The 16,127-nt window shown below is 31.8% G+C and overlaps 1 protein-coding gene across 1 annotated transcript in view; it reads left to right on the forward strand.

Moving 5' to 3' along the window:
* Nucleotides 1-6,161: 6,161 nt before the first annotated feature.
* LOC129741892 (uncharacterized) overlaps nt 6,162-16,127 on the forward strand; it is a 382,622-nt gene continuing 372,656 nt past the window's right edge. The window contains exons 1-2 of the mRNA XM_055733708.1: nt 6,162-6,261; nt 6,709-7,000. The gene's annotated coding sequence lies outside the window, so the exon portion shown is untranslated. The remainder of the gene's footprint in view (nt 6,262-6,708; nt 7,001-16,127) is intronic.

Consider the following 16,127-nt stretch of genomic DNA (forward strand, 5'->3'; position numbering starts at 1 on the left):
GTGTAGCAAAACAGTCATATTCCAGCATATGGAAACGAGATTTGAAAGGTGAACCTTTTTTATTTGTATTTTGATGCAGACTGGTAACCGGATCAAAAATATTTATTGAAAACATTTTTTGACTGTCCGATAAATATGTTTACACCAACAGTGTTGGTATAGGATAAAAAAAGCAATAATAAGTTTGTAGGTGATATCATTAAGCCAATCCGTCACACTAGGAAATTTTTTTTACAACATCGGAAAACGTAAAATTTGAACATATATTGCTCGATTTTTTAAATTTTTGATGGGAATCAAATACTTTTAAAACACTATCTCATGATGTGAGAAATATCATCATTTAGTTATCATTAAATGATAACTTTATTACATTATATTAACATAAAAAAATGAATAAGTGAGGTGGTTTACAAATGTTGCATCTAACCCTGCTGTTGGATGATGTCCCGTTTGACGGTACCGTAATCCGGAGCAGGATTGATCACATTTTTCAATATTTTTCGATAATTTTTTTCTGTTAAGGGGAATTTGGCATGTTTCATATGTTTAAACCCAGTGCTGGACTCCTAGGAACGTAAAACATGGTTGCAAAAATTTATAAGACTACTTCGTCGTCTGTGTTTAGAATTAGATGGTTTGGGGTAACATTGATCAGTCGCTATTTTGACGGTTTTAACGAGTTTTCTTGATCATATATCATACAAAACACCTTCCTTATACATATTAACAAATGCTAGATTATCAATTACTAAGGCAGTTCGAAACAAACGCTAATGATATAAAATTAATCATGAAACTCTACAAAATTGAACACTACACATTCGGTGGCTCAAAGATATTAAATTTGTAACTTTTGGTGCAGTGAATTCTGAGATACAGTTCTGGGGGAACTTTGATCACTGGGGTAACTTTGATCAACATGAAATTTTTGCAGATAATCATCATTAACTAAGTTAATATTTAAAATATCTGAAAACTTTTTGATACTTTTGAAAGCCAATAAATTGAGTTACAAATAAGCTTAATTTGATTTTAATTAGAAGATTTTTGATATTACTTGCAATGTAATTTTAAAATCTTAAAACATCTGTTTTTTCGAGGGCTCGCAAACAAACATCTCTGCTGATCAAATTTAAGCAACTTTTTTCTTTGTTTTGGTTTAGTTGAAGTGATACTTTTATGGTGAATTGGTGATAATTTTTAGATATTGAAAAAAAAACGGTGATTTTCCATGAGAAAGTCCGTATAGTAAAAATGGCTAAAACCCTATCAAATGGTTCAATTTGAACAAAAAAAGAACATGGGAACAGTGCGAGGACCTAGGGAATCGCATGGAGGCAAAGTTTCATTTGTTTTTGAGGCAAAAAATTTGAGAAATGTTTATAATTGTGACCCCTAGATGTATGCCGCAGCAAAATTTGTGAATAGAAAACCTGAAAAAATCAGTTTAGTGTGCACCATAAATAAATATAAATGATAAATGGCACCATAAAAGTAGTTTTGAAGATGTTGAGGCACCTTAAAAACCATAGTGATCAAAGTTACTCCGAAACTCGAAATCTGGCTTTGTAACAAAACATTAAATTATAACCACCAATGTCGTTTGAATTTACTGCAATCAAATCATATTGTATACTCCTCACCTCAGTAAGTGTTTTAAAACTTTGAGGTATTACGAAAAAGCAACCCCTTCCAAAATATTCCAAAATTAATGAAAAAAGTGATCAAAGTTCCCCCAGTTTACGGTTTATATAATTCGTGATCCAAAAAAAAAACAACATCGTGGTCCTTTATGTGTTAGGGCCGAGCAACAATTAAAATCGAAAGATGAACAATGATGCTGCATAACTTAAGGGGCTAAATTTTATAACATTACTTATAAAATTTTAACAACAACAAAAAAATAAATTTTACCTTTATTCACCTCTCTAGGCCCTCGCACTATTCCCTTTTAATTTTTTCCTTCAAAATTTACCATTCGATAGAGTTTCTAGCCTTTTGTCCTAGACTGGCTTACTCTCAAAAATTGTCCCTATTTTTTAAATATTAAAAAACAAAAACTACACCAAAACTATATATTTACTAAGGAAAAAAGTTAAACTCTCACATACATCAACTGTGAACTGTTGTTGTGGTGGAATCACTATAAGATCACCGCGTTGGTCTATCAACTCACACTGTTTCAGGTTGTTTTCACCATAATCTGTGTTAGTTTTTGAGTTATTCTTATTTAATCTTTGCCATCTAGCCATTTATTTTAAATAATGACTCTTCATACACCATCATTAAATGTTAATATAGGAACTTCTTCAAAAAAGTTCAAAAGTTGCTTGATTGGCTATTTCTAAACAAAATTGTTAAGAAGTACACGTTCCCGGATCTTCAGATTGATTCCTATATGCTTCTCACGTTTTGGAAAAATAATATTGAAAAAAGAACACTTGTGGTGGCCCGGTAAAGTGTTTCTCTTACAATTTTGTATCATTATCACTTCATATATTCTTAAGTAAGATGGCATCATTCAAAACTACTATTGGCAGATTGATAGTCACTAAACCTACGCAATGAAGACTTCAACGAAAAATTATACTGAAAACAACTGAAAGTGGCAAGGCAACGAAATCATTTAACCCTCTTAAGCCAAAACTTTTATTTTACTGAAAAATTCACAGAAGCATAGTTTTATAATTACAAACAACTTTTGTTCTACGAAAAAAATAACAGATAAGGTTATTTTGTTGACATTTTTATATTAAATTGCATAACCACAAGGGCTAAAGAATAAGACTTTCTGTACTGCGTCGGTAGTAGCTTTAACAGACATGAACCATTCATTCGTAAACCTCAATCTGACTCATAGCTATATTTCTATATACATAGTTTTTAATATAATTTTACCAAAAAGAGTAGAGATATTTTAACTCATAAGGAAAGTAAATATTAAACATATTTTTTGAATTGTTGTCGTTGTTTCCCAACCCCCCCTTTAAACGAGGTTTATGTTTCAACTTTGTTTCATCTTTCCTTCCTAATTTAGGACATTTATTTTTCAAAAACCCAATATTGTATGGTGGTAACGCTTTGACTGACCTAACTGTCAATCATTTTTTGAGATTGAAAAACACGTGAACCAAGAGTTCCTGAGGCTAACAAATCGATAATATTTCGAAAAATAGCCCGATTTCTCATATTTTCTAAGTTTCTCTCAGCAGTAGATTTTGACAACTGCTTGTCAAACAGTTTTCAATGATACGAATTGTTAGATTGATATATTTTGAAACATTCTGCGCAAAAAGTAAGTAAAAATAATGATTAGCTTTGTTTTAATGCCGATTTTAGTAAATACCGTCTAAAAGGCTAGTTGGACGCAAGAGGGTTAAGTTTTGAGTTAAAAAGCGCCGAAGTTTATGCTATCAATCAATGGTAGAGATTTTACATAAAAATCAAATTAATCAAAATTAAACATCTTTTTTTTTGCAACAGAATTATTTTGAATGTAACATACACCAAATAATCTTATATGATTTGTTATAGGATGATTTGCCAATAGTTGGCCCATTTACCCATTGTTGCACAAACTGTCAATATTTCAGCTGTTTTTCAACTTTGTCCCATAAATAAAACTGAATCATAGTAATTGGAATGTTTACTAATGAATTGAGGCTTTTTATGATATTTTTGTCTGTAAAATATGCATCTAACGACAGTTTAAATTTTTCTTATATTTTTCGTGCGATTTTTGCGCTAATTGTTAAATAAACCCTTAAGATTCCTTCCTTCTACGGTAAATAAGAATTTGCTTCAGAACAAAATATTTTTCGTATCGGTTTTCTTTACGAAACGTTTGTTCGACAATTTGAACACCATGATTAAAAAAAACTACGAAGCATACCAGAGAAAATGTCGGATCGTGCAACAATTGGTCCGCTCAATCTCCTCCTGTCCCATTTTTGTACATATGTCCGCTGCAAGATTTGTATGGAAATTTCAAATTTATTAATTTATTTACCTCCCAAATCTTTGTTTGATTGTTTTTACTGCCAAAAATAGCAATAACACTCAATAAATTAGTCCTGAATTAGACATTTCAAATTTCCATAAATATATTTTTTCTATCTTCAAATATTAAAATTGAAGTTTTGAGATTATTTAACTCGTTAAAAAACATATCTATGTTTTAAAAAGTCGGGAAACTTGCAATGTCTGGAAAGTGTCAAAATCACTTAAACTGCTTTGACTTCGTGGGACTACTTTATTTTCAAATCCCTTTTCCCGATCATTCACTCAACATTTTATGGAAAGAATCAAAAATGGTTCTAAAAAACACTTTTTCTCAAATTTTGAGACGATAAATCTTAAAGAACTGTATTTCATGTTAAAAGCGCTTGCTTTTTATAATAATCTTGTCAAAATATTGTACAGCAGGAAAATTTCAACCCTGAATCCCGGAAAACTCGAAGTCAAAGGTTGGAAGACCCAAAATATCACCTATCATGTGCATTTTTTTGCAGAAATTCAAATCTGCCGTCGATCTAGACCGGAGACATTTGAGTGAAGCTTTATTTGGCTCTTATTATTCCGAAAAATAAACAGTCATTAATTTGATCTAAACAGTTTTTCAGCGGAAAAATTGTTTGGAAAGATTTCAATGTGGAATAAATGTTTCTTGAAGATGGATTAAATGCATTACAAATAATTGATTAAATTCATTACAAATAATAGGTACTACTTTCATGAAAAAGATATTCAAAATAAATTAACTTTAAAAAAGATATGTTCAATAAATCAGACGAACTAAATTTTATGTTGGTAGGACAAACAAAGTAAAATGCTCAATTCTGGGCAAATCAGGTCAAATTACACTTCACTCAGATGGCTTTGGTTAAATTCAGCGGCAGATATGAGTTTCTGAGGAAATGCCACGAACAAAATTAATGTTGATGGTTTGTTAACCATTCCACCTGGAATATTTGTTTATTTTAAACTGAAAAATCAGCAGTGCCCAGTACTTTCAGCATTTTGAAAAAATCGGCGATTAGATTTAGATGCGTTCGGATTATAGTGAACAAAATTTGAACAAGGTAAAAAGTTAAAAAAAAATGTGCTCATACCTACGTTTAATCAGCAAGTACCGTCAAACGGGGCATCATGCAACAGCGGGGTTCGATGCAACATTTAGATAACACTACATTGAATCAATTTTTAATTTAATGTATTGTAATAAAGTTATCTTTTTATGATAACAAAATGATGATGACATAATTTCTCGCATCTTAAGCTAGTTTTCTTAAGTTTTTTTAAATGCAACAAAATGCAAATCAAAGAAATACCTTGTAAATCTCGTTTCCATGTGTTGGAATATAAATGTTTTGGATCACACGTTTGTATACATTTAAATTTCATTCATCCAAACATTTATTTTTATGATTTCAGCTTTAAGAATTTTTCGTAGTACTATTTAACCCCTAAATGTATGCAGCATCCTTATTTTCAGAAAAAATGTGAAAATTAGTTTTTACAGACCCAACAACTACTGCAATTGGTGTTTTCATGCGTAATGGTCTTTAAGGTATCGCAAAAATATCAAAAACTATAAATTTTCGTACGTGTTCATAAGATTTTTCATTAAAAACAAAGTTTGTTGCAAGTTACCCCATTTTCTAAGGAGGGTGAAAATCGCATGTTTTTAGAAAATTAAAAATAAGTGAAGAAACCGATAATTTTTCTAACTACGCCAATTTGATATCCCAGCATCCTTAAAACTTTTGATGCATAAGGGGTAGGATTAATTGTGAACATAAGTTTATTAGAAGCCATTGAAGTTGAAAATTGTTGCATGTTGCCCCAGTTGACGGTATGTATTTGTATATTTTTAAATTTTCCATCGACCAGTTTTTTGAAGCTTTATTCTATACATCAATTCTTGAGTTCGTGGAACATTTGCCGCCGATTTAATCTTCATTCTTGCGCCAACCGAACGAAAAATCCATTCGAATGGATGCAAAGAGGCGTGAGATATTCCTTTCATAATACCAACTTCTCCACAGCTGTTGTGTGAGCATCGGCAGATCGGAGCAAAATTCTCTACCTATACCTACTAATACAGGTTGTGGCCTGGCCGTGATCGACAGGACATATTTCAGTGGACAGTTTTCTTCGGAGAATCGGTGTGGATCGGCGCGTTTCAATTCGCAGACGGTAGAATTTTTGAAAATATTTTTCCATTTGAGTTATCCAGGTGTTTTGTCGATAACCTAGGTTAGTTTACTGGAGCATTTGCTACTTGTGGAGGCTTGATGTAGAAATATCCCTATTTTAGCTGGTATTGGAATGTGAACAATCGTGGAAAATATAGGTCAATTGGTTCGTTGATTTGCATTGTGGGTTAGTGCAACTTCGAGGAATACTTCAGATTGATATTCAGTGAATGTGTGCTCTAGAAGAATTCGATGGCAAGCCAATAGACATATATACACTTGGCATATCTTTATGATTTAGTGAATCATGAATCTCGGTTATGAATTCCCGAATCCCATTCAAACGTGAGTGCAGATGTTCCTGAGCGGCCAACGATCCATGTGAGGCCTCTTCCATCATTCGCGGCGTACCCCATTGAATTGTAGTGGTTGTGGTTCCAAAAATAAATCTTCGAATATCGCTTCTGAGTCTCGTTCGCTGAGCAATTCATATCTTACACCATCATAGTGATTTTTCTCTGATCAACAAAGCTAAGCGGCCCAAGATCAGGAAACGGGTGAAAAACCGACGAAGAGAAGCAAAACACAAAAAAAAACAAGAGCGTGTGGTGTGGAAATTCGACAGCGTGCTGAAAAATCGTAATCGTTTTAAAACTGTGAGAAGCAGCGTGGTTTTTTCCCTCCTCTTTCTACGAGAGCAACATCAATGTTTGTTTTGAGTAGTGTGTTTTGATTTCAAACAATTCTGTTAATTAGCAGCTGATTAGCACCAGCGCCAGTAATCCAGCGTGTGTGTGCAGGTACGTAAATAGGTGTTTACTCCTGGAATATATTCATTGCTTTCTAATTGATTGATATCGCGGGATCATGAGGGACATTAAAATATCGATTTGAATGTATAATTAATGATGTGATACGAGCTAAGTAGCTTTAATGGTGCCAATCGGAATTATTGCGCGAATGATTTCGAATTGAATTTTAGGTGAAAACGTTATAGAGTTATTTGAATATTTTTGTCAGTTCGTGACAACATTATCTAGAAAGTTTATTTGCATAAGGGGATTTTTTTTTATTATCTGACGGGTTTGCGCCGGGGGTCTTCAGATTCTTCTCAAAATTGAAAATTTGGTTCATTTTTGCGACTTAAAAACACGTGTATTTTTTCAGATTTCTAACATTTTTATTTCTTGAGTTAGCTTCGGTTAGATTTTTTTGTAAATAAAAAATAACCATTTTTCAAAGCTACATAACTCTGTTATTTTTCAACGGAAATTAAAAAATAGCACATCAAAATGCATTAAAATTTTATTAGCTTTCCAAATAAAATAGTTGCAAAAAATTAAATAATGACCTTCAACATGAAAAGTTGTAAATAAACTTTAAATGGCATCTAAAAGTACCGTCTGCACCACCAAATATTTTGCAAAAAATACCATTGACTAGCTCGATTTATGATGCAACTTTCATCTGAAGACACCAAAGTGGGCCATTAACTCCTTGAAGAGTTATGAAAGAAATAATGACAACAAATCTCTATTTGTGAATCAGAAACAAACAAGAATGAAAGAAATAATGACAACAAATCTCTATTTGTGCATCAGAAACAAACAATGGTCGAACAACTGCACTCACATAAGGAGACAGCAAGCACTTCTAACAACATGGAAACAAAAGAACTTATCAAAGCAGGTAAAGAACACTACTTTTCCTTCCTTTTCAGACTGCCCCTACTCGCATAACAGTCCCATATGAATTTTCGTCAATTTAGGTCAACATAAGACTTCAAAATAAAACTCTAAAAAATGGGGGTTTTGTTCTAGAAATTTCAAAAAAAAAAAATAACAATTCGTGGCTGTCCTATATGAAATATACCTGAATAACAGTCCTATATGTGAAATACCACGGATTTGGTTACTTTTCAATGCTTCTTTCGGCGAAATAGTCTTTGATTTATTGCTTTGAATCATTTAATCATTTTTTTAACTCACTTGATGTCGAATGATGCACACTAGTTTTCGAAGGCAGGTCTGACTTTCTTAAAAATGACTTACTGTGCGTAAAACAATCGGATGCAATCAAAAATCGTAAAAAAATTGAACTTACAATGTGGAATTCACGATATTTTTTCCAAAATTATGTTTCTTTTTCTGACAACTGCATTTAGAAGTTCAAAACTGATCAAATTTAAGTCTTAGAAAGTAGCTTGGTGAGAAAAATATATTCTGTATGGGACTGCTATGCGAGAAGATTTGAAAAAGGTTTCAAATATGGTCGATTAATAGTCCCATAATGAATAAAAATGGTGCTCTCGACCTTACCAATAACCCAATTTCGAAAATTTCAGGTCTAAAGATTTATTATGACAACCTAGAAACGATTTTGGTTTATGCTGAAAGTGGTAGTCACAATTTAAAAATATATTCCAAAACAGAAAAAGCTGATTTCCTCGCTTGCTTGTTTTTGCATATGGGACTGATATGAAAGTAGGGGCGGTAGGTTGACTTCTTGTTATATCCAAAAATCTAATAACGTATTCGTTTATACCCAGTTTTGCACCAGGTCACAACAAGTTATGCACATATTACTGTCATTTTTAGAAGTTTATGCGCTAAGTTTTGCATCCGTAATTCCCCAGATTTGATTTAGAATGGACGGTGGAACACTGAAGATTCATTTGTGAGCGATCGAGGTAGCAAAACACTGACGACGAGTTATGTTCGTTCTAGTATGGTAAATCTCAAAACTGGGCGAATGTAGAAAACAAATAAGGTAAAAGTATCATATTTTCATCATTTTACAGCCTGGGCTGGCCATACTGAGCTCTTTGATTATTTCTACAACATTTGTGCCACTTTCTCATACTTTTTTGACAAAGGGAAATGATTTTGGTGTCCAGTGCTTAGCTCCCGATATAAAAACTATGTAAAGCACGTCTATATTTCATTTGTTAATCACATTTTTGTGATCCCAAACACAGGTACTGAACCTTCTACTATTGGCATTGATTATGCTCCACAATAATCTTTGATCGAAAAGTTAATAAGCTATATAGTATATGACCAGGTTGTAAAAGCAACATTCCTATTATTAGTCACATCACATTAACAAAACGAAACTAAGAATTTTGGTTAAAATTTAAAGTCAGTTTTGCTGCAAACACTCTACAAAGCACGAAAAAGTAGTGTTTTTTACCTGCTTTGGTAAGTTCTTTTGTTTCCATGTTGTTAGAAGTGCTTGCTATCTCCATATGTGAGTGCAGTTGTTCGACCATTTTTTGTTTTCTATGCAGAAAAAGAGATTTATTGCCATCATTTCTTTCATAACTCTTCAAGGTGTTAATGGCCCACTTTGGTGTCTTCAGATGAAAGTTGCATCATAAATCGAGCTAGTCAATGGTGTTTTTTGCAAAATATTCGGTGTTGCAGACGGTACTTTTAGACGCCATTTAAAGTTTATTTACAACTTTTCATGTTGAAGGTCATTATTTAATTTTTTGCAACTATTTTATTTGGAAAGCTAATAAAATTTTAATGCATTTTGATGTGCTATTTTTTAATTTCCGTTGAAAAATAATAGAGTTATGTAGCTTTGAAAAATGGTTATTTTTTATTTACAAAAAAATCTAACCGAAGCTAACTCAAAAAATAAAAATGTTAGAAATCTGAAAAAATACATGTGTTTTTAAGTCGCAAAAATGAACCAAATTTTCAATTTTGAGGAAAATCTGAAGACCCCCGGCGCAAACCTGTCAGATAATAAAAAAAATCCCCATATACAATATGCATTTTCAACTGCATTTTCAACTCCATTTTCAACTGCATTTTCATTCAAAATTTAAAAAAATCCATCAATAAATTTACAAATTTCAACATTTTTCAATGCCGTAAAAAACTTTATTTAGTATGACGGATTCGCTCAATGATATCACCTACAAACAATTCCAACCAGGCGCGGTCCTAGGGGGCGGGGGGGGAGGTTTCGGGTTGATCACCCCCCCCCCCCCCCCCCGAACAGCGAAAAACCGTTACAACATACTCATAAATGCTAGAATTTCCATAAAAAAAACTTCGAACTCCCCCTAGAAGATATGCTTTTGAATTTTCAAAAATTTTCCGCTCCGTTGGGGTGTTTAATCAACGAAAAAGATTGTTTCTCACTTAAAGGATCAAGATTAAATAAAAGTCGGTCTACCAAACTCAAGTAGCTGTAACTTGTAATTCCCTGGACCGAATTATACCAATAAACTTCTGTTGAATTTCTAAGAGTGACTTTGAATTTGCTAACCATGTATCTACTTAAAATTTGAGATAGGTAATAAAATGTAGGGACAATTTGTTTTTATTGTCACTAATATCCCTTATATGCCTAAATTCACATGAGCAAACAGTGATAAATTTTGTATTTGTTTCAAAATCTAAGCTTCTTAATTTTTCATTATGTTTTGAATTTTATTGGAATGACAAATTTGAAAAAGTCAAAAAGGGGAGTGAACATTGTTGTAACACTGAAATACTTGAATTTTTTTTTCTTCTGAAGTCATATATTGATTGCATTTACCATGCAGTTTCTTCTTTATTCGATCAGATAGAAGAAAACAATAATAATACTTAAACTATAGACATATGTTCGGAATCATAAGATTGGTAATTTTGTTTAATTTTCAGAAAATACTATCATGTTTAATGGATTTACAGATCTTGGTCATTCTTATAAGTGAAAAAAACCTTTGAACATTAAGTGTTGAATTGCTTCATTAGTAAGAAATTTAAATTGAAGTCACGTTCTCCATTGGAGTGATCAGTTTTCCAGTAGACGTTTAAGAAACGTGAGACTTCAATTGACAGTCTTTGGTACCTTCTAATCTTTCTGTTCGACAACAATATTTCACAAAAAAAAAAATCAATCGTAATACATGTACAAAATGTTGAGACCGCATGAAATCCATTGTCGAGAAAGATTTGGCAACGGAAAGTTCCTCATTAGGATTTTTCTTTGTAGTTCAAAATATCTTAAAACCCGAAGTAATCGGAACGAAATATTATAATAAAATTCTACTTCAAGTTTCAAGAATAAAAAGCTAAGACGAATCTGAAATTCAAATATCAATAGGAATTTCTTTTTCTGTATTTTTTCTTTCGTTCACAGTTGGTTTATTGACAATTTTAAATCTTCACAAAGTGATATCTAACTCATTCCAAAATTCGATACAGTACTATTCTCACTCGTTTACAAGGAATTCATAAATAGATTGCTAATTAACAATTGAGTTTTTGTATCACAGTAAAGATTCTCTTTCGAGAAAATTCACATTTTCGGAGGTGCAAAGAATTTGAAAACTGACTTTGACTTGTTTAGGGGTACTGAATGCAAATTTCTATTTTTTCTATCTGTTCTGTTTTTTGGTATAACTTTTGAAAATACCAGGTTAAAATTCATTGAAAAAAAAATTGTGCACTTTTTACAAAAGTGTACAGTATCAAAAAGATTTTGAAAAAAACGTTCTTACTTCATAATCTATTTTTTCTGAAGACTGTGAGTAATTTTCCGTGACTTCTGGACGACAAAATTATATAATTTAAAAAAAATGTAAAATATATTTTTAAAATAGTTGATTTTAGGAATAAAATTTGTATCGTTTTATCGGAAATTTGCCACTTATTGGCATTTTTCCCTAAAATATGCATCGATGAATGAATAAGAGCTAATTTATAGATTCAAAATAATTATTTGTTGATCATGTAGATCAGTTGCTTCGTCAGTTATCATTGATCGATTCAACTTTAAACTAATTAGTTTTCTGACAAAAAAAAATCGAGTTAAGGACGCAAACATTTTCCAAAATCAGTTTGCCTATGTTTTATATTTTCTCTTGTGGATTAAAACTTTCCCGTTATCAGTCGATTAATTTTTCGGCAACAAGGCAATCCATCAAGCTAACATTCGAAATAGCTTTTTGTGACTTTTGACTTATACTGCTGGATTTCAATTATATCACCAAAACTGCTTTCAGCTCATCCACATAGTAATTTTGAAATTTTAAGTTAAAATCCAGTTTAAGTTTTGATACTCTACAACTGAAAATTTGGCTATTTCAATTGCAATTGATAAATAGTCTTCATTTAATTAACCCTTTATTGCTTTCTTCCAAGTTTTTATTATAAATCAATATCATCTCAAGAGTTTGGAATTATAAAAAGGTACCTACATGAAGAAAAAATAGCGATTTTTCAGTTTCTTTTTAATTTATTTGTTGCTATTTCATTTGTTTCAGTACAACTAAAATTGAAATTTTTGTATTATAACCTGAATTTCAAGAGCAAATCAATTAAAATTAAGTTAAAGAAGCTTCATACTTCAGTATCTGATTTTGATAATCTTATTTTCAACTAGTGTTGATTTTTCATTATGAGAATTTGTAAAATCCAAACCAGAATTTTGAACAAGGATTGTGTTAAAACGATACATGAATCTGCAGATGAACTAGACAGATTTTCGTGAGACGAAAAATATTGTGATATTTTTTTAAGGTTAAGGGGACTTGATCCTTAATTCAGGGGGGCCTGACCCTAGGCAAAAATCTAACAAAATCTAAAGGTCCGCTGACTATTTTTTGCTATATGAGTTCTCATTTCACTTCAAGGCGCATACTTCAAGGCGCATATTTCTAGTTTTTAGATAAATACAGTATTTTGAGTCCTTTTTAACAGATAATTACTGGATGAACATAAGTTATTGGACAAATATTAGTAATTTTGCGATAACCAATGTTAACGACCCATTTGGACTCTAGGGATCAATTGAGCTCATAACATACAATTCGGATTTTTTTTTTTTTTAATTGAGAGTTTACTTTTTGCTTTGAAATAAGGCATTTTGAAGTTCATACTATACTCTAACGATTGACATATTAGATTAAATATATTTGTTATAATTTTTCACGTGAGAAACATTTTAAAGTGATAAAAAAATCTTAAAATCACATTTTGTAAAAAATTTCAAACAAAGTTCAATAACTCGAAAAATATAATTTTAAAAATTTATTGAGATAGCAGCATAGTTGTTTTGCTCTATTTTACACATGTTCCCACCAGTCAAACGTGTTCAACACCCAATTGAAAAAAGTCTGTTCCAATTTCAAATTGTGTTCGATTTTAATGACATTTTCCTATTGAATTTATTTATATTGTAATAAAACACAAACATAATGTCTACTCAAGGCCGTGATCTTAAGTTAAGCTTTCAGAATGTTATTCGTTCACCTTGAGTAGACAAGTTTTGATTAATATAATAATTTCGCTGATGCCGATAGACCGCCCTTGAAATCTAGTACACACTATTAATTTTTTGGTGTAAATTTATGTCAAATAGGATGCACAAAATTGAAGCATCACTTTTGACATACAATTAAAGCAAAGAAAACAGAAACGCTTGAAGACATAAATTCTCAGACTTAAATTAAAAGCATATTCGACATAATGTTGAGTCATATATGATGTAAATTTATGTCAAATTGGATGCACAAAAGTAAAGCATCTTTTTTGACGTAAATTTAGATCCTCTCTGAAATTACATAGCTTTGTGTTAAATTTCAGTGACGTCAGCTTCCAGAGATATTAATTATTAGGAAACTAAATTTTTATTAACATAAATTTAAGTTAATTTTCTTAGTTTGCAAAACAAATTATTCATCGTTATTTCTGTACAAATTCAATGAAAATACAATTCCCATAATTTGGAATAGAAAATAAGGATGAATGACTAGTATTTTTTCAAACTGTGAAATTTCACTTGAATTTATATCAAGAAAAATTTATTTCACTAAAATTTTGTTATTCCGAAAGCTTTAAATAGTACCATGTAAATCAAAGAGGGATAATATCAGTAAGTTTGGATTTGTCATCTTCGTTGCAGCAAAGCACAAACGCTATCTCATTGTAAATTAATTTTATTACAAAATTAAAAAATCTAGTTTTTGGTTTATGTATATTGTTTATGAAGCACTGTAGCAAAATTAGCCGCTGGAACATTTCCTATCGTTCTAGAAAAAAAAAACCGACGAAAACACTTTGAATTTACTTTTTCTATTTGGCATTTTAAGAGCGAACGTTCACTAAATGAATTACCTAATATTTAATGCAGTCAATTTCTCTTAATTTTCCTTCATTTTCCATTCGTTTTCCTAAATTAATTCTTTCGTGCTGTTTCAGTTTTGCATGAATTTAAATATTAAAAAAAAAAAACTGATATTAAAATCTTTCAGCATTTGCCCGAATAATCGAATCATTTGCCACCTATCCGTCGAAATCGAGGCGAAATTTTGAAGCGATTGTAGCATGTAGCAGCCAGCTCGATGGAAAAAGCGATCCAGATTTCCGGCCTGGCTGAGATTGATCAAGAAGCAATTATCAACTTGTTTGAACTATCAAAGTTTTTCCTGCAAAGTGAAAAAACATGTATTTAGATTTTTTTAGGTACTTAATAAAAATCTACACTTACCGAAATGAGATTGTACCATATATTCTACATATCATGGTTCGATATCACTCGGATGAGTTCGGTAGTTAGCAGAAAAGTAATTTACTTTCTATACGGTACACAACAGCAACATTTTGGCTGCCAGTAAATAGGAAAACAATATCCTGTGAATGACCTGTCCTTCACCGGTTCGTGTATCCCAAAACTATTTTTGTTTTCGTCGTTTCCGTTTTCAGTTAGGGTTTCTGAAATTGGAAAAAATATACACTTAACGGAAAACTCAATGCGAAGACATTAATAATCTACACTTACCTTTTTTGCGATGAAAGGAAATTGTCCGAAAACTTGTTTTTTGTTTGCTGGTGGAAATAGGTGGAAATTACTAACACCAATCAGATCTAGATGTTATTTTCCTTTGGGCTAAACCGTAAGCTTTTGAGAAATCTGCCGATTATTTCCGAGCCGCCCGCCTAGAACCGAGGCACAGTGAATCAGAACCTGTCGAAATTTGGACAATATAAAGTTCATAATTTTATGTTGTTTTTCTTTATAACTTTCAACTATCAAGAAGTTGAAATGGTTGAATTTGAACCTTAAAGTCAATGTGCTCATCAAATCTGAAAAACATATTTAAATACCCATTTACTTATCTCAGCTTGATACATAAAATTGTGAAAATGTGTTCTTTTTCAGGATTTCTGCTAATGGTTTGAAGCGTACTATAGTATATTATACTAGAAAATATTTTTTTTACATTTGAAATAGAAATTTGATCGGAAATTTCATAGCTAATTCTACCTTAATGGAAAAATCGATAATGCAGTGTGCTAAAACCATCCCTTACAGTTGGTCGCCTCTATACAAACTGAAGTTTTCTTATAAAAACAACGTTGTATTCAAAAATGCCAAATGATTATAGAAATTCCGAACTTATAAATAAACAATAAAATATTTTTTTTTGCCATACGCTTACTTTTTGAACCACTGTGAGTCGAACTGTTGGCGGTGACAGGCGGCAACGGCAAAAGCGGCTGCTTTCAAAAACAACGCGGCCAGAAACTGTCCAAAATAACCTGGCCTATAGCGGTGCCATCCCGGCCGTCTCCCAATGCGGTACATACAATGGTGATGAAGAACTCAATATTGCGGTCGTGGTAAAAAAAAAATTACAAGGAAATCCGGCTGATAACATAAGTTGTCATTTAAAAATTTCACAAGTCTGTATGCATACTGTGGTAATAGATTGAATATGAACTTTTGTGGGTGTGCTCTCTTGATATTCGCCACCTGGCTTTGAAGATAATATATAGACAGGTTGGTCATCCTCCTGTTGGCCGCTTTGCTTCTGATGACAGTAGATGACAGTAACTTTTTTGCCGCCGCATATGGGACAATTAGAAAGTTGACGAAAATAAATTAATATTTAAGAACAATAATTCAACCCGCGAAAAA

Source organism: Uranotaenia lowii, chromosome 2 (assembly GCF_029784155.1).
Source record: "Uranotaenia lowii strain MFRU-FL chromosome 2, ASM2978415v1, whole genome shotgun sequence".
Classification (NCBI taxonomy): domain Eukaryota; kingdom Metazoa; phylum Arthropoda; class Insecta; order Diptera; family Culicidae; genus Uranotaenia; species Uranotaenia lowii.